The sequence below is a fragment of the Acomys russatus genome, chromosome 29 (genome assembly GCF_903995435.1).
Source record: "Acomys russatus chromosome 29, mAcoRus1.1, whole genome shotgun sequence".
Classification (NCBI taxonomy): Eukaryota; Metazoa; Chordata; class Mammalia; order Rodentia; family Muridae; genus Acomys; species Acomys russatus.
This window is the reverse complement of record NC_067165.1, coordinates 45149988-45168335: the sequence shown is the minus strand read 5'-3', so window position 1 is coordinate 45168335 and position 18348 is coordinate 45149988.

Below are 18348 nucleotides of genomic sequence, written 5' to 3'. Positions count from 1 at the left end.
ATACAGGGGCTGTCCCAGCAACAAGGAGTCCAGACACCTAGAGGCCACACGTTGGCCAGTGGGGCCAGGCCAAGCTGAAGGAGTGTATAGGACATGGTTTTTCTGTCATAACTGGACAGGGCCCTGATGGAGGGGAACAAAGATGCTGCCGAAGGGCACAGTCAGGCAAGAAAGGGAGGGACCCAAAGGACATTTGTCTCTCCTTCCCCTGCCTCCTGTGACCTTCTGGGCCCTCTCCCTGGCCAAGCCCCATTGGGGACCGAGCCCAGGTGATGTGAACTTCTGAACCAGCCAGTTGGACCTAGCTGAGGGAGATGGAATGGTAGGCTGTCAGCGAGTGACCAGACCCTCCTCGGCGGGATGACCGTGGGGGCCACATGGATGTGATGACAATGTATTGGTTAATGTCCGTCGCTGCCCCAAACCACCATGCCCAAAAGCAACCCAAGGAACAAAGCATCCATTTTGGCTTATGGTTCCAGAGGCACAGAGTCCATTGTGGTGTGGAAAGACGCGGCACGTGGAACAGGAAGCAGACTGATGGCACTTCATCTGCGAAAAGTAAGAAGGGCGAAAGAACACAGAGAAGAAAAAGGAGAGGAAGGAAGGGGGTGATGGACAGAGGGAGGGAGGGAGGGAGAAAGAGAGGGAGGGAGGGAGGGGACAGGGAGAGAGGGAGGGAGGGAGAGGCTGGAGGGAGGCTATAAAGTATCTGGTCCCCTTGCAGCACCAAGCCTGTGTGTGACAGGGGCCTCACTCTTACCTGCAGTCTAGAAGGGCCTGTCTTGTAAAGAGACAAGGCCGTCAGACCCGGCCACACGGGAGCCATCCAGCTGGAGGCTCTGGCTTGTGCAGGAGCACCTGTCTAGAGAGGCCGGGTGGTGTTGAAGGGCTGACAGTGCAAAACCACCTGGGCCTTTCTCCAAGGTGGAGGGAACATTCTAGCAGCTCACACACAGAGTTAAAGGAGAGATAAACATGTTTGTTTGTTTAGATCACAGGTGGGGGATGAGAAAAACACCTATGAGAGAGCAGGTGATGTTTATCCCCTTAGAAGTCAAACCACCGTGTGGGGGAGATTGGTTGTTAACCAGCTGAAAAACATCCTTGAACAAATTCTGAGAGGAGATACAAATGTGAATCAAAAAAACAGGAGGCGGGGCCTTTGGAGATGGGATAGTTTTGGGTGTTCATCATTTCACTCTCCTAGAGAGAACCACTCGAGGGAAGGCTTCCGGACTCCGGGCTCTGGCTGAGGCTCCAGGTTCCAGCAGAAGAAATCCTGCTGGTTACACCAGGAGAATCGTTTCTTGGAACTGATATTCTTATGGTTTCGTTATTGTGTTCTTTAATCTTCTTTCCCTATTGTTTAGGTTAGTTGGGTTATAAGTGAGGTACTCTCAGTTAATAAGTTCATAATAAAATATAATTGTTAAGAAAACTGGGCCTACACGGAGTGGTCCACTTGACAGCCCTGCAGACTTCCCCACAGGGACACAGATCTAGGCATTGCTCCACCTTCTGCTGAGTCACGCCCTCTGGGTCAGCACCTCTTCCTTTGAGCTGTAAGCAATTGGCAGCTCCCTCTTCTGTCTCAGGCCCACATTAATCTTAGGTGGTTTTCTCTCCTCAAGAACGAGTCTAAACAGTGAAACTCCATCCCAGGAGCTTTGAAGCAAGAATCCACCCAGATTCCACACTGAGGAGGGCACGGGAAGCCAGTGTGGCCCAACACTAGACTCTGTGCCTATTAATCCGGGCTAAGTGAGTCCAAGCTTTGTGCATCTGTGGGGATGGAACAGTCTGTCACACGCCTCTCTTTGAAGCTTAATTTACAAAGTGGCACTTGATGTGAGGGAGCCTCTGCGCTCTTTTCAGCTCACCATCTCTCCAAGGGAAACAGACCACAGGAAATGGCTGGCCACAGCAGAAGCAGATGAGCCTCAGCCAGTGCTGCAGCCCAGCCTGGCTTCCCCCAGGGTGCCAGCCACAGCCTCTCCTGCCACTCTGATCCTGGGATCGGGCATCGTTTGCTCTGTCTTGGCTGGACAGGGGCCTGCTAGGCATTTCCTTTGATTGAAAATGCTCATCCTCCTGGGGGTGGGAGAGCTGCAGCCCTGTAGTCCTCTACGGCTCCATATTGGCTGTGTGGAAATTGGCGGTGGCTCAGGCCGTTTGGAGGCTGATTCATTATTTTCAATCAAGCAGCTTGCGTGTCAGGCTGTTGTGGTCGTGGTGTCTCTGGGGCGTGAGAATGATCCAGTTATTTCCATTTATTGAGACACAACCCAAATTAAGTGACTCGTAAATGTTTCCTATAGTGGGCAGCTGGGAGCGAGTGCTCGGAAATCCATCAAGAGTTTTATTTTCCATGAAAACACAACATGGCAAATGAGAAATGTGGCCATCAGAGAGATGTCCAAGTAATGAGGGGCTGGGGTCTTTTAGGGACCATGGCTCATCTTCCTGGAGACTGAGGGAAAGGTAGTTTAAAGAGGGCAGTGCCACATGACAGATGAATATGGCTGTGACCTCACCGAACATCTCTAGTACCATGTGGTATCTCTGCTTTTTGATGATGTGTTGCTTTGTTTTTCATTTCAGGAAGAGTTGCAGACACCCCAACTCCCAGCATTGCTGGCTTAAGGGTCAAAGGAGGTTCTTTGCCTTCCTGAGCAGAGGCTCGCCTCAGGCCTGGCTTGATCAGGTAGATGCTAGGCACTGCCTTATCTCCCATATGGGGCTATGGCCTGAATTTTCTTTCTCATTCCCACAAGGATAAAAGAAACAGTTTCTTCCAGCAGCTTCCACAGATACAGAAACCAGTTAGTGTCTAAAATATTCCTTCATCAATATATCACATGATCAATATTGAACCAATCACTGTAGCCATGGGTTTCCGATGTGGGTCAATACTGTCTTGGTTACTTTTGTATTGCTGTGATGACACATCATGACCAAGGAAACTTATAAAAGTTTAATTTGGCCTAAGATTCCAGAGGTTTAGAGTCCATGATGGTGGAGCAAAGACACGGAGGCAAGAACAACTGAGAGCTCACGTTTTGATCTGAAACTGGGAGGCAAAACAGAACACATTGGGTATGGCATGTATCTTTTGAAATCTCAAGGCCCAGCCCCCCAGTGACACACTCCTCCAACAAAGCCACACCTCCTAATCCTTCCCGAACAGTTCCACCAACTGAAGACCAAGTATTCAAACATGTGAACATACGGGGGCCTGTCCTCACTGTGACACTGACGGTGGTGGGGTCTTAGAGCTTGGACTAGGACAATGCTGTCAAATACTCCAGGAAGCCAGAGCCCCACTGCGCAGAGGGTGTGTGTGTGGGTGCTGAAATCCACACAGCTACAAAGGGACAACAGCAGATGCCCCTCACCCCAGCCCTCCAGCCCTGCAGAGCCCCTCTTCCAGGCGGGTCTGTACCTTACCCTGGGGTTGGATAGCATCTTTGCTGGAGATTTATCTACTCACCTCTATGGTCAGAGACACAAAGGAGTAGAGAATAGGGAGCAGGTGTGTACCATCTTGTGGAACTCCAGAGCTGTGGTGACCTGGGATGGCGAGGTTGATTCTGGCAAAAAACAAAACAAAACAAAACAAAAAACCCACACCATGAGATCCATTGATCAAATCCTTCAGGAGTCTCAGAAGCCACAGGAGAGAGGCATGTGGCTGGAGGTGGAGTGGGGAGGATCTTGTGGCCAAAGGGGAGAGTCAGGGGGCTGGAGATAAGGTTTCTCATGAGGAATGGTGGCAGCGGACAGTTACTTGGTATTTCAGAGTTTGCGTCTCACAGAGGCCAGGCAGTAGGACAGCTGAGAGGATGCCTCTTGCTCACACGTTATAGGCAAAAACCCTTTGCGAGCCACACGCAGACTTCCCTAGGGCTGGGCTGGGGCCTCTCTGTGACTACCAAGTGTATCAGCTCAGGGATTTCTGCTGACTCTGTCTTTCCTTCTGACTCTAAGCTCTTTTAGCTTTCCAAGACAGCCCCTCCCCCGACACCTGCGGCGCCTGCCCATCCCGGTGGACACACACTCGAACTGCTAGCTAAAAGAAGAAGAAAATCTCCTCTTACCTTAAGTTGCTTTCGTTGTCGTCTGGTATTTTATCATTACAATCAGGAGGAAACTAATACACCCAATTCCAGACTTTTCTTCAAGGCAATGTAAGACTTTGAAGTGATCGACTTTATCCAAGCACTGCTCAGCTGGGTAATTCAAATTTTATGTTATATTTTTAATGCTATTAAAATGTAAATTTTTGGTTACTTTTAATGTTTCGTGTAGCATCTCATTTGACCCGTGCTCGTTTAGAAATTCTCTTGCTTCATATTTGAATGCTTAAGCTTTAACCTGTGTTTCTCAGGACTAAAGTCCGGTTCAAACATGTTGTAATCAGACTTGGGTCCTCTTAAAAATTCATGTGGACTTGCCGCTAGCCTAGTGTGAGGTCTACCCAGACAGACTTTTAACAAAAGATTATACGGTCTGCAGCTCCTGGGCGTGATGCTGTGCCTGTGGGAATGGCTGATACTGGTGTAAGGCTTTTTCCCCCCGTCAGGTGGGGTGGTGTGTTTTCATTGTCCCCTTTCATTGGAAGCCAGGAGAGACACCTCTCGGTGCACTGAAGACAGAACATGCATCCTGAAGGTGGGTGGTGCCATCCCATGGCTTAGGGTCCTGGAGTGGATGGGACAAGAGAGAGAACAACTGAGCCACAATCCCTTCTGCGTCTCTGGCTGTGGGTGCAGTGTGTCAGCCTCCTTTGGCTCCTCCCACCATCCCAGGTCTGTGTCGATGGACCATACCCTCAAATTCCGAGCCACATCAAACTCTTCGGTCTTAAAGCTTTCCTTTGGCAGGTAACTTGTCACAGCAGCAAGAGAAGTCACTCAAACGCCTGATCATACGTTAGAGTCTTTAAAAAATGTGTATGAAAAATGAGTGTTTTGCCTGCGTGTAGGCATGTGTACCACTTGCGTGCCAGGCTCACAGAGGTTAAAAGAAGGCGTTAGGTTCCCTGGAACTGGGGACAGTTGTGAGCCACCACGTGGGGGGTGCTGGGCACCCAACCAGGATCTTCTGAAAGAGTGGAAAGTGCTCGTAAGAGCACTGCCGGTTCTCCAGCCCTAAACTGAGTTGTTTTAACAGTTAACAGGGAAGGGCGTTATCACGTTCCTTGGGGAGGGGAGCATTGTCTGTCTCCTTACCTTATGCGCTGTGGCTTTTCAGGCTCTGATAATTAGATGAATTACATTATGGTTAGTGTGGCTTCCCAGTGAACTGGCCCTTTTGTCGTTTTGAAATGAGCCTTGACCTTGGTAGCACACTGTCTTGAATTCCACGTCACAGAATCAACACAGACACTCTTTGGACACATAAAATGTGAGGTATGGCTCTTTTGTATTAATTAGTTTGAATTTATCTCTCTATAAAGTAGCATATTGAATCTTCTTATTTTATTAATTATGTGTGTGTGTGTGTGTGTGTGTGTGTGTGTGTGTGTACACATGTGTGAGTGCATGTACCCATTGCAGGTCAGCAGAGGGTGTTGGATCCATCGGAGCTGGAGTTATAGGCAGTTATGAGGCACCTGATGTGGGTGCCAGGAGCCAAACCTAGGTCCCCTGTGTGCACAGTATGTGCTCCCAACTGCTAAACCATCTCTCCGGGCCCTTGAATCTTGCTTTAAAAAACAACTCATTCTCAAATTATCTGACTTAAACATAGCAATAAGTTGATATACATTGTAACAACCAGTACAATTGAACTAAGTTTTCCAATCAATTATTTTGTGTTGGTTTCAAGCTTTCTTCTACCGTTCCACCCCCTCCTTAGTGGCACTTGAATTTTATCAAGCGTTTCAGAGAGGTTGAATTCTACATTATTTTCCTAACTTCTCACTTGTAAGTGTGCATCTGTCACTAGGCGTGGGAAGCTATTGGCTTCGATGTCCTCAAATACTTTTTCCTTTTTCCTTTTCTGGTCTCCAGTTACTTATATTTCAGAACCAGACCCCGAGGCTCAACTCATTTCATTTTCAACATTTTATTCTTTAGAGTGGGTAATTTCTATTGATCTCGGCTCACCTTCACTGACTTTTTTAAAAGTTAAAATCACTTTATGGTAATGAACTCACAGATAAAAACTTCACACAGGTAGATTGACGCAGCCACTAAGACAAACCCTTGCCCAGCCCCAAGCTCTGTGTCTCCGTGACTTCTCACAGCCCGAGTCGGTGTTTCTGTAAAACCCATTGGGTACGGTTTCATTTCAGGGAGTCTCAAGCTTGACTCCAAAGGCTTCACTTGACCCCTTTTACATGGTTTAGTTCTGCTCTGATACCTTTCACCAAGAGAACACAAGAAGCCCCCTCCCTCACAAATATGGCTGTAGTGAGCACCAGCTTGAAGATGCTGTTAGCTCTGGTGCCTGGACCATAATGGAGTTGGTCTCGGTTGCTACTTACTTTGTATGAGAATCCTCCTCACTTTTCTGGTGTGCACTGCATATTTGGAAAACATTTTCATGTTATGACTAGCAGGCTTGCCAACCCTGGCTCCTCTTGTGTCCCTTTAAAAAGTGTTGGTTGGTTTCAATAGTCAGTATTGTGGGGAGTGTGGAGAGAAATGCTTTGGAGGCCGGTAGAGGATGGCCAAGAAGCATTGGCGGGCCCTGAGACTCCTCAGAACCTCCTGGTGCACCGCACACAGTGCTGGTCTACAGGGGACTCCTGGCACACTAGTGACGTCTCAAAATGGCTGGGACGGTGGCTGCTTCCCCCTTCCTTAAGGAAGTCTCCTGAGGTGGCCTTGCCCCCCTCCCCCCATTTCTGGGGGCGGGGTTATGTTGCAGTCATCCTGGTGGAGGAAGTTGCTGTTGGTTGTGCTGCGCACACTGGTTTTAGCTAAATGCCAACCATTTGCCAACATTAGGACCTGGAGGCGGCGGGGGGGGGGGGGGGGGGAGAGGAGGAGGGAGGGGCAGCTTTGCTACTGCTTTGACCCTGACCTGGGGAGGCTTTTCCATTGTTGGTATGGCAGTGCTCACACTGACAATACACACTTACCCAGGACTCTATCCACTCCCCAGTTGTGAGCCTGTGGGGGACATTTTGCAGCCCAGCTCTCAATGCCCTTTTAGCTGGCTGTTTGCTTCCTTCAGTGTGCAGGACGGTTTGCAGGCCACACTAGCCTGAGACTGAATGAACAATGTGAGGCTTGCAGGTGCTCATTAGCATTTGTGGCCAGAGGGATGGTGATGTTTCCATGCTAGCTCCCCCTGCCCTGCGCTGCCCCGCGCTGCCCCGCGCTGCCCCGCGCTGCCCTGCGCTGCCCCGCGCTGCATTGTGCTGTGCTGCCCTGCGCTGTCCTGCGCTGCACTGTGCTGTGCTGCCCTGCGCTACACTGTACTGTGCTGTCCTGCGCTGCCCTGCACTGCCCTGCGCTGCCCTGCGCTGCCCTGCACTGCCCTGCGCTGCACTGTGCTGTGCTGTCCTGCGCTGCCCTGCACTGCCCTGTGCTGTGCTGTCCTGCACTACAACGTACTGTGCTGCCCTGCACTACACTATACTGCGCTGCGCTGCACTGTACTGTGCTGCACTACACTGCACTGCCCTCCCCTGCACTGTACTGTGCGCTGCGCTGCACTGTACTGCACTGGAATCAAGGTGTGACCTCACCCAAAGCCAGGAATTGTGTGCTGGCCTCACCCTCCAAGAGTAGCCTTCCAAACCTGCCCGCTCCTTCACTCCTTAGAGTCCTGCATAGTTTTTGTTTATCTTTAGCCAGAAGTTATAGCTGTTTTCTGTGGAAGGGTTGGTCTGTTGAGAACTGACTCTACCATATGACCTCAAAAAACATTTAATTTTCTTGTGTAATTAATTTGTTAGCCTTATCTTTAGCCCCTGGGAACTGGGGACAATGTGCCTCTGGTTCTACCAGGATTGGAACAGGACCAGGAAGGGGCAGGGCTGTGTGGAGAAAATACTTACAAGCTAGTACCTGCTTCAGACAAAGCGTCTGAAGTTGTTTTCTATCTCTAGTCAGTTTTTATTGTGGCGTTTCCATCACCTAACACGTGACTGAAACGATCAGTACAGATTCCTTCAGGGGCTGGCAGGCGGCTCAGTTGGTAAAGCGAATGAGGCTTGTGCCCCAGGAGGACCGACTTCTACCCTGTTCCTCAGCAGCAGAGCCATCCCTCACGGCAGCTGCGTGAAAGAAAGGTAAGGGGAAGTCGCCGCCGGTGCGGAGATGAGCTCTCTCACTTCAAGTCTCTCATGCCAGGTCCAGACACTTGTGGCTTTGTTTTTGTTTTTGTTTTTTGTTTTTTGTTTTGTTTTGTTCCAGCAGAGTCTGTTTCCATTCACCCCCCCCCCCCAGGTAAACAACAATAGACCAAAGTGATGATTCCATTTGTGAGCCAGAGTTTGTTGGAGTTACACACAGAATCGGGGAGTAGGAGTTACCTGGTTTGTTGCTGTGGTAAAACATCATGACCAAAATCAACTTATAGAAGGAATAACTCATTTGGCCTTACTATTCCAAGGGGGTAAGCGCCATCACAGCAGCAGCAGGCTCTGTTGGCAGGAGCGATCACATGCTCACCACACATGTCAAACAGGGAGAGCAAGCCACGAAGGGCAAGGCCACGCAGTCTCTAGGCCACACCTTTGTGACTTAACTTCCTCCAGAGAGGCTGCACCATGCAAACCTCCCCAGATAGCACTGCCAACTGTTCGAACACAACATCAGAAACTGTAGGGGACATTTCTCGTTCAAACCCCTACCCTTCTGAGGTGGCCAAGCCAGCATCACTGAAGAGCCCACCACAGCATCAGTGATAGGAGGTGGGAAAGCTGCAGTCCTGGGATTTTCTGAACTTCTGTCAGGCAACTACTCCACTGAGGACCCCTCTCCCCAAATGATTGCTGCGTCTACCACTTCTGGGAGGGGCTTGGGAGCCTTGTGAACTTCTCATGAGTTTCCGGAGTCTCGCTCACTCCTTTCAGGAGGGAGTGTTTGCATTCAGAAAAAAGCTACACAGCACAGACTAGGGCTGGGAGATGAGCCGGTGATGGAGGAAGCTCGTCAGGGGATGTCTGAGGTGAGAACTGGCCAAAGGACTAAAAGTGCACAGGCTTCTCGGGCTGTGCACACTTTGTTCACTCATCTCACACAGTAGTGTGAGTGTGGTAGTGTGGAGGCTTTTTAGAGAGCATGGTGATCCTGCTAAAATGCTCCTGCAAGGATGGGTGCCTGCCAGTCAAGTCACCAAGGACCAGAAGAGCAGGCAGGCTGTAAACAACTCCTTGCTGTTGTCAAACAGTTAAATGAAGGCTGCCAGAGACCAGCCTGGAAGAGGATCTTGCCTGTGCGACTTCTCTATCCAGGAAGTGCACTAAACAAAAACAAACAATCAAACAAAAAACAAAAAACAAAAACCTGAAAAACTTTCAGCCAGCTGATTGGTTGACAAACTTATTCCTCTGTAGGGAGACTCAGCAGAGATCCTCTCTCTTTCCCTCCCCACCCTGTTCCTTCCCTTCCCCTCTCTGCCCCTTGTCCTCCCCTCCCCTCCCCTCCTGTTCCCTTCCCTCCCCTCTCCTCTCCTCTCTTCCCCTCCCCTCCTCTCCTCTTCCCTTTTCACCTTAGTTTTTTCCTTCCCCCTCAATCCTTCGCTCTCTCCCTCCCTCCCTAATTCCTCTCTCTCCACTCTCACCTTTCCCTTGTCCTCCTCCTCCTCTCCTCCCTCCCCTACCAAGCCAACCCCATTCCTCCCTTCCTCTCCCCATTTCCCCCTCACTCACCTCTCTTTGCCCTTCCCCTCTCCTCCCTTTCTTTTCTCTCACCAAAACCCGTCCATGATGGCACCTTAGCCTTGAACATCCAGCTTCCTGGTCTGCATCATGTAACCATGGTGCCTGATGATTCCAGTCACAAAATTCATGCACAGCCTCTGCAAACACGAGTTCAGATGTGTGTGGCAGAACGCAGAATGGTCCGGGTCCCTTCTTTCACTGACCCACACAGGCAGCACCAGTCCAGATGTGCGTAGCAAAACACAGAGCACTCTGGAGAAAGCCGAGGTGCCTTCCTTCACCATCCCACACAGGCGGCAGGCAGCACCATGTGAGTGTGAGGGTGAAGCTGCCACCAGAGACCCAGAGGACAGAAGCTCTGGTCTCAGCTTACTCATCTGGCAGGAAGCAGCTTAAAGCAGAAAGAGCTTATTTCAGCTCACAGGTGTAAGACCGTCTCAGTGGCGGGAAGGCATGGTGTCAGGGGCATGGGGCAGCTGGGCGCGTGTGTCCACAGTGAGGAGGCAGGAGGTAAAGAACAGATGCTGGTGCCACTTTCTTGTTTTTGTGCTATTTGGGATCCCAACCTGTGAGATGGAGCTGCTCAGGTTTAGGGCGTGTCCATCTTCCGGTCTCAGCTGAACCTTCTAGGGGAGCCCTCAGACGGGCCTACGGATTTGTCTCCCAGAGGACCCTAGATCCTGCCAAACTGACAATCAAAGTCAACCAAACACACAGGACCAGTTCAAAGAGCATCTCAGGGAGCATCGAAGCCGACACGCACCTGACGTGTGGGAGAGCACATTCCTTCAAGTGGTAACTACCCTGTCTTGCCTCGTCTCTCCTAGGAAAGCTGTTGAGAGCTGGAGGGAGAGGAGGAGAGGCCAGGAGGGCTGGGAAGGAGAGAGACCAGGCTGCTGGCCTGTCAGGTCCAGCTCTTGGCAAGGTCATCACTGACTGTGATTTTCCCAGCGCCACCTCGTAGCCGCGGGCACGACAGGAGTTGAGATTATTGGAAATCGATATGAAAGTTGTGTTCCGTGTCAGGCTTTTTCTTGTCGCTCCCAGAGCAGAGGAGGAGGAACCTGGCAGAGCGCAGGAACAATGTTTAGTTTCTGCTTGAGCTGTTAAATCTTCTTCAGCTTGGGGGTGTGGCTTCATTTGGGTGGATGGAGATAAGGGAAGGGATATTATGGGGTAGACAGGAGCTAGGCTCGGCCCGGAGACCCTGAACCGAGACCCCACAACTGGTCACCAGCTGTCACAAACCACCTAACCCTGTCCTTACTCAGACATCACACTTTACCCCCTAGTGACAGTCTGCTAAATTTCAGGTCTGAGTCAACTGCCTGAGCCTCAGGACCTTTGGCCGGCTGACCAAGATGATGGTTTCCTGCACCAGGCAAAGTGACTCAGGAAGTTTTTGCCTCGTTGTTTCACTGGGACTAGGCCAGGTTGCTGAGGAGCAAGTAGGAGGAGACTCTCAGCAGTGTTGTCCTTCCCTGTTGCTCTCCCAGGAACCCATGCATGCACGCATGCGTGTGTGTGTGTGTGTGTGTGTGTGTGTGCATATGTTCATGTATGTGTGTGTGAGTGAGTGCGTGCATGTGTGTATGAGTGCGTGTGTGTGTGCATGTGTTCGTGTGTGTGTGAGTGCATGTGTGTTCATGTGTGTGTGTGAGTGCGTGCATGTGTGTGTGCATGTGTGTATGAGTGAGTGTGTGCGTGCATGTGTTCGTGTATGTGTGTGTGAGTGCATGTGTGTTCATGTGTGTGTGCATGTGTGTATGAGTGTGTGTGTGTGTATGTTCATGCATTCATGTGTATATGTCTCAGTCAAGGTTTCTATTGCTGCGATGAAACACCATGACCAAAAAGCAAGTTGAGTTTATTCAGCCTTTATTTCTTCGTGACTGTCCATCACTGAAGGAAGCCAGGCCAGGAACTCAAACAGGGATGGATTCTGGAGAGAGAAGCTGATGCAGAGGCCATGGAAGGGGTGCTGCTTACAGGATTGCTCCCCCTGGCTTGCTCAGTCTGCTTTCTTATAGAACCCAGGACCAGCAGCCCAGGGATGGCATCACCACCCACAATGCGCTGGCCCCCACCCATTGATCATTAATTGAGCAAATGCCTTACGGCTGGGTCTCATGGAGGCGTTTCCTTGACTGAGGCTCCTTCCTCTCTGAAAACTCTAGCTTGTGTCAAATTGACACAAAATCAGTCAGCACAATGTGTATGTATGTATATACACGTGTGTATGTTTGTGTGTGCATGTGTGTTCAGATGTGTATATGTACATATGTTCATATATACACGTGTGCACATGTGCATGTATGTGTGTGTTTATGTGTGCATGTGAGTGCCAGTGCATATCTACTGAAAACTTCATGTCAGAGTTTCAGGCTTCAGTTGCTGACAGGCAACTGATGTCTTTACCTGCTAGATTTAGGGGCTAATAAAAGCCCCAGGGAAGGAGACCCAGGCCCAGCAGCACATAACATGCGGAGCTGTCTACTCACACTGGGAAAGCCAGAGGAAACAGCCAGCAAGTGTGAGGTCAGAACATTTTTGTGTTATTTTCTGGGGAAGTCTGTTTCTAGGCACCCCAAGTTTGGCTATGATTGACAGGCAGTTCAGTCCACACGCATCTTGATGAACAAGTGAGTTAGGTGGGGTTACTTCTGTGGACTGGGTAGCCGTATCACTCAAATGATCCCCTGAGCTGGAAGGACCTGTGAGAGCCACCATGAGCATTTGCAGTGCAACTGCCAGCAGCCACACCCTTGAAGAGCCTCCTCCTCACTGACAAGGGTGTCTGGAAGGGACTCCGAGAGCCTGCCGAGTTTCATTAGCTTCAGTGAGCTAACCCTTTTCCCCACAAGGAAAAGTTTCAACCGGAGGGACCAGTTACCCCATAATAGCCTTCCACCTGGCTAGCCTGACAGGAAGGGCATTTTCCAGTGGCCTATGGAGTTAGTAGGTCACAGGACACAATGCTTGTCAGGGAATGATCAAATGAGATTTGGGGCTCAGCTGCAGTCCCTTGCTTACCCTTGTCCCCGGCGCTGGCTCAGGACTGGGCCACAGGGAACTTCTTTCTAACTGTTGTTGGTTATAGGATTTTTTAGGCACTAGGAGAATTTGGATTCTTGCAGTCTCTGCCGTGCTGGTGCTGTGGCTTTGGATTCCTGAATGAAGTGGGCCAACACTTCCCCATCTGCTTTGGAGCTGCAGAGCTGGCGGGACCTTTATCCAAGGTGACTTAGGTAACTGTCTCATCATACTTGTGTGGACTCTGACTTGTTCTTCTAGGCCCTGCTGGGTGATGAAAACCAAGCTGATGTCGCAGTCCGTAACGATTAATTCACGGTGATAAGACACAGGTGTTGCTCTTCCAAAGTTCAGGGACATTTACAACTCTCCAGGAGAGGTTTCGGGGTAGGGAAAGAGTACAGGGAGTTCTGAGAGGTCATGAAATCACAGCACAAAGTGCCATCTGAGGAGGCCTTCTCCCTCCAGCCAAGCCCTGCGCCGGCCCGTGGGGCACCTCCGGACAGGCACTCAGGGCTTGCTTGCCTTTGCTTCTGAGCCTGGGCCTGACAGGGGCGCTTGCGAAGATCCACCTGAGCTCATTTCCCTCCAGGCAACTTCATCAGAACAAAGTTTTATGTGGCAGATAATGAGAAAAGCAGCTGTGAAATCCTAAAGGGATGAAAATAATTTCCAAAGAGGCGCTAATATGTGGCATAGGTTCCTTCAATTACCACGAAGAACATGCGTCCCTAACACACATCTTAATAGGCACTGAAGACGGTTTAATGAGCAAGCAATTTAAAAGTTGGTAAACATGTGTCTTTTGTCTAAGTACAGTCATGATTTTTTGTGAAGGGAGGGACTGGGGCTCATTAGCACAAGGCCCCTTCATTAGGTGTTTCTTGGAGCTGCATATTTAGCAGCTGGGGTTCAGACTAGGGTGCACACAGACTCGGGTGGGATTACAGGTGGGCTTTGATGCCGACGGAGGACATAGGTCTGCTGTGGAGATGAGCTGGATTTATTTGTAAAAAAAAAAAAAAAACCCTCACAGTTCTCACCTCAAAGGGAATAAGAGATGCGGCTCAGAAGCTTAGAGTCAGGTCTCCACAAATACCACATACCAATGTCGGGACCGAGTCATGAAGTTTTTATAATAATAGAACAAAGGCAATCGCAAATCAAGGAACTTTGAAAATATGTTGGTGGGAACGTTGGGCGGGCGGTACAGCAGAGCAGAGCAACCTCTGCGTCGGCCCCAGACACTCTCTCCGGCGGTGACATTCTTAGCTTTTGAGCGGAAGCGAGAAGTGTACACTCCGAAAGCACTTCCTGGCGGCCGCACAGCTGACAGGTCAGGCACAGAGCTAGGCAACGCGTGGCTCTTACGACGGCTAATAATAACGAAAGATGATTAAGGCTCCAGATCTGCAATATTCCAGCTCTCCATGGTCGTTAAAACTTCAGCTTGTCAATCAGCCTTGTAGCATGTTTCCCATGGATGTGGCTTTTCACCCCGGGAGCTTGAGTTTACACACTGAATTTTGGTGCCATCTGTCCCCAGCCAGAACCAGGAAAGCCACACACTTGCTGTTATCCCTCGGGATAGGTGGAGTCCAAAAAGGCTGCTCAGTAGTCCAGGGGTGCAGTCACAGCACTCAGCACTAACTACATAAAGGTGTGGGGTGAGCCGTGCGGGGGTGGGGGTGGGGTGAATGTCTTTCCCCCTGCCTGGGGTCACAGTGAGATACCTCTCTCTGGGACTGGGGAGCACAAACCGTTGACCCCCAGCAGGTGGTTCTCAGGCTATGCCACATGAGCACGGTGCCTGGAATTGACGCTGGTGATTTCTCTGGCTTTTGTGGGGAGAACAGTGGTTTGTATCTGGGAGTTGGGTCCTCTGGGCGGGCCTGCACTGTGTCTGCGCCTACATGGCTTACTGCCCCAGTTTGTTCTCTACGCCGGGCAGAATCTAAACCAACACTAATCTACTAGTAAACTAAGCCAAACCACAACCTACTACATCCCAAGCACTTGCCAATCTGATCCTCTTAGCGCACCTTCTCTCTACTAACTGTCCACTCCAGGCTCCTCCTCCTCTCCTGGAAGCCCCGCCTCCCACTTCCTGTCTTTCTGCCCAGCGGATTGGCGAAACAGCGCTTTATTGACAACTGCTACATCCACTCAAGGCGTTCCTCCACATCATGACCAAAATCAACTTGGGGAGGGCAGGCTCTGACTCATCTCACAGTGGGTCGTGAGGGAAGCCAAGGGCAGCACTGATCAGAGGTGGTGGAGGAACACTGCTCTGACAGGCTTGCTTCCTCTGCACTTCTCAGCCCGTCCTTTTAGATGGCCCAGGCCCACGTGCCTAGGAACAGCACCGCCTGCCTGCCGTGGGCTGGGTACTCTTAGATCAAGAAGCAATTAAGGAAGTGCCGATCTGGTCCGGGCAATTACAACTGGGCTTCTCTCCTCCCACGTGACTCCAGGCATCTTGCCAAGTTGGCAGTCGAAGCTGACTATGACGCACACAACGTTCGCTTGCCATTTCTACGGGACGAGTGACCATGAGTCCAGTGGCTTAGCCACAGGGCTCACTATTTCACAGGCCCCCAAAGGTCGGGACTTCATAACGGTGTAGTTGGATCTGGCTCGTGGTCTCCGAGGCTGCAGCCTGAGTGTCACCTAGGCTCTGTTTTTGCCATTGACCAGGAAAGGGCCTGCTTCTCAGGCCCTGCAGGCTATGTTGCGATGCCTTTTTTTTTTTTTTTTTTTTTCAGTTACAGAACCCAGGATAACGTTATTCACGGTCAGCTGGAAGGCGATGTTCTGCCTCTTGGAGCCCATGGTAGCTGATCTAGACTGTTCCCTAAACACCTATGTGTTGGAGGCTTGATCCCTGTTGTGGGACACTGTTGGGAGGCAATGGGGCCGAGTGGGAGGAAGTTAGGTCATTGTGGGTATGCCCACATAGCATGAACTTGCTCCTCCCTTCTCTGCTCTTTGGCTTCTGTGAAGGGAGCTGCTTTCACCTCTTTGAGTCTCGCTGCCTCAACACTCAACCATAGCCAGCCACCCACAGCCCGGAACCTGTGACCCCTCCAGGCAAGACAGCACTTTCTACGGGAAGCTGACTCTTCTCTAGTATTTAGCCGCAGCGACTGACAGCCACCACAGAACTTCTGACTTTACGTCATGAGTTCAAAGAACTCACCTGATAGATAAGCCCACCCAAAGTGACCTCCTTTTGGATTAGCCCAGAGTTCCCTGGTTAGGGAACGTCCGTTCTACCTGCGAAGTTCCTGCCCCATGTCATATTCTTGCAAGACCCACCCAACGTTAGAGCAAGGGAACCACACACAGCGAGGGTAAGCAACAGGAGGAGACACCCAGGGCAGCGGTTCGCACGGGCTGGCCCTTTAATACAGATTCCCTATGTTGTGATGACCCTCCCCCCAACCATAAAATTATTTTCATTGCTACATCATAACTGTAACTTTGCTGCTGTTATGAGTCATAATGAAAACGTCTGTGATTTCTGACAGTCTTCGACAACCCCTACGGGAGTGTTGTTGGGTCCCCAAAGGAGTCTCGACCCACAGGTTGAGAACTGCTGCCCTAGGTGGAGCCCATGCTAACCTTACTCACCAAACCATGGAAACAGGGTGCTGTCCTCACTCAGTGAGGAAGGAAGACCCCCCGAGTCTTTGACCATTGACGACCCGGCCAAACACCCAGCGGTGGCATTAGTCACACCCATGTGGCTCCAGAGCGCAGCTCTTGCTTTGTGTCCCTGGGAGAGAATGAGGAGGCAGAGAAGTCCGCGTGGGAAATCAGATGGCAGTGACAGGAGGAGGCTGAGCTTGCAGGCTGACATCATCAAGATGACCAGAGCACCAGTCCAGCTCCAGGGACCACGGTGCCTTTTGCTTTTGCTCACAGAGGCAGAGGTCTGCTGCCTTCACTGGTCAGTCCACAGCGCAGCAGAGCCAGGACAGGGTGGGCTTGTAGGGTATCAAGAGCATCTCAGGCCATGCCTGTACCCCACTGTTAACCACTAGACCGACACACAGCATCCTCTATCCCTCTCCCACACATGTCAGGCCTCCTCTGTGGGCCACCATCACTCCATGGCAAAAAACCAGAGGACATGAGTCTCTGGGTCTAGTGACCCCTGCAGAGTCAGTTAGTGGGTGATGGAAGTAAGATTTGAACCCACGTTCAGGGCAGGCTTGCCACACACTTGTGGAGGTAGCCATTCTGAGGATCTGCACCCGACCTGTGATTGTGTTTGCTCTTGTGGCTCCTCAGTCTTTGTAATGGTGTCCCGCACAGAGCCCAGCTGTGGATCTCCCCTGGATATTCATACTTGCAGCCAGACTTTTCTGTACATCATGGAGGTGGTGGTTGTGTTTTAATTGATTTTCTGTTGCTGTGATAAAATAACACTACAAAAAAAGTATTTAAAGAAGAAAGGGTTTTCTTTGACTTGTAGTTCCAGAGGGGACTTAGCAGCTGGGACAGGAGGCTAGCCTGGCAGACATGCAGGAAAGAGTTCACATCTCATCCATATACAGGAAGCAGAGAGAGGGATGGAGAGAGAGAGAGAGAGAGAGAGAGAGAGAGAGAGAGAGAGAGAGAGAGAGAGAGAGAGAGAGAGAGATGGAGAGAGATGGAGAGATGGTGGTGGTGGTAGGGAGACATCCCATCCCAGCCTTGGTTTCTCCTCTCCTGTTGCCATGGTCTGGAGCTTTGGTTAGGGGCAGGGAGCAGAGAGAGAGAGAGAGAGAGAGAGAGAGAGAGAGAGAGAGAGAGAGAGAGAGAGAGGGATGGGGAGAGATGAGAGATGGTGGTGGTGGTAGGGAGACATCCCATCCCAGCCTTGGTTTCTCCTCTCCTGCTGCCATGGTCTGGAGCTTTGGTTAGGGGCAGGGAGCTGGGTCTGTGAAGCCAGTTCTTGTTCACCTGTTGGTAGCGGCTGGGTCACCTCTGCATCCCTTGACCTCACAGTTCAACATAGGTCTGGCTTGCCCCCAGCTGGCTGGATGTGGGCTTCCTGGACCACCACAGTGGACACCAGACTGGCTCCAGGCCAGAGGGCTCAGCCTCAGAGCTCTTAGCTTCCAGTTCCCAGTCTCCCTGGTGAGGACTTAGCATTTTCTTTCCTTCTTTGCAAGAGATTGGGATTATAAATAATGTGAGATCAGGTTGTTCCACCTAGCTCCCAGATCCTGCTGTGTGCTTTTGAGGGGCTGCGCATACATGTGTGCGTGTGTGCATGTGTGTGTATGCATGTGTGTGTGGTATGTAGGCATGTGTGTGTGTGTGCGTGTGCATGCCTATGCGTGTGTGCTGTGTATGCATGTGTTTGAGTGAGTGTGTGTGTGCGTGTGTGCATGTGTGTGTGGTATGTATGCATGTGTGTTAGTGTGTGTGTGTGTGTGTGCATGCTTGTGCGTGTGTGCTGTGTATGCATGTGTGTG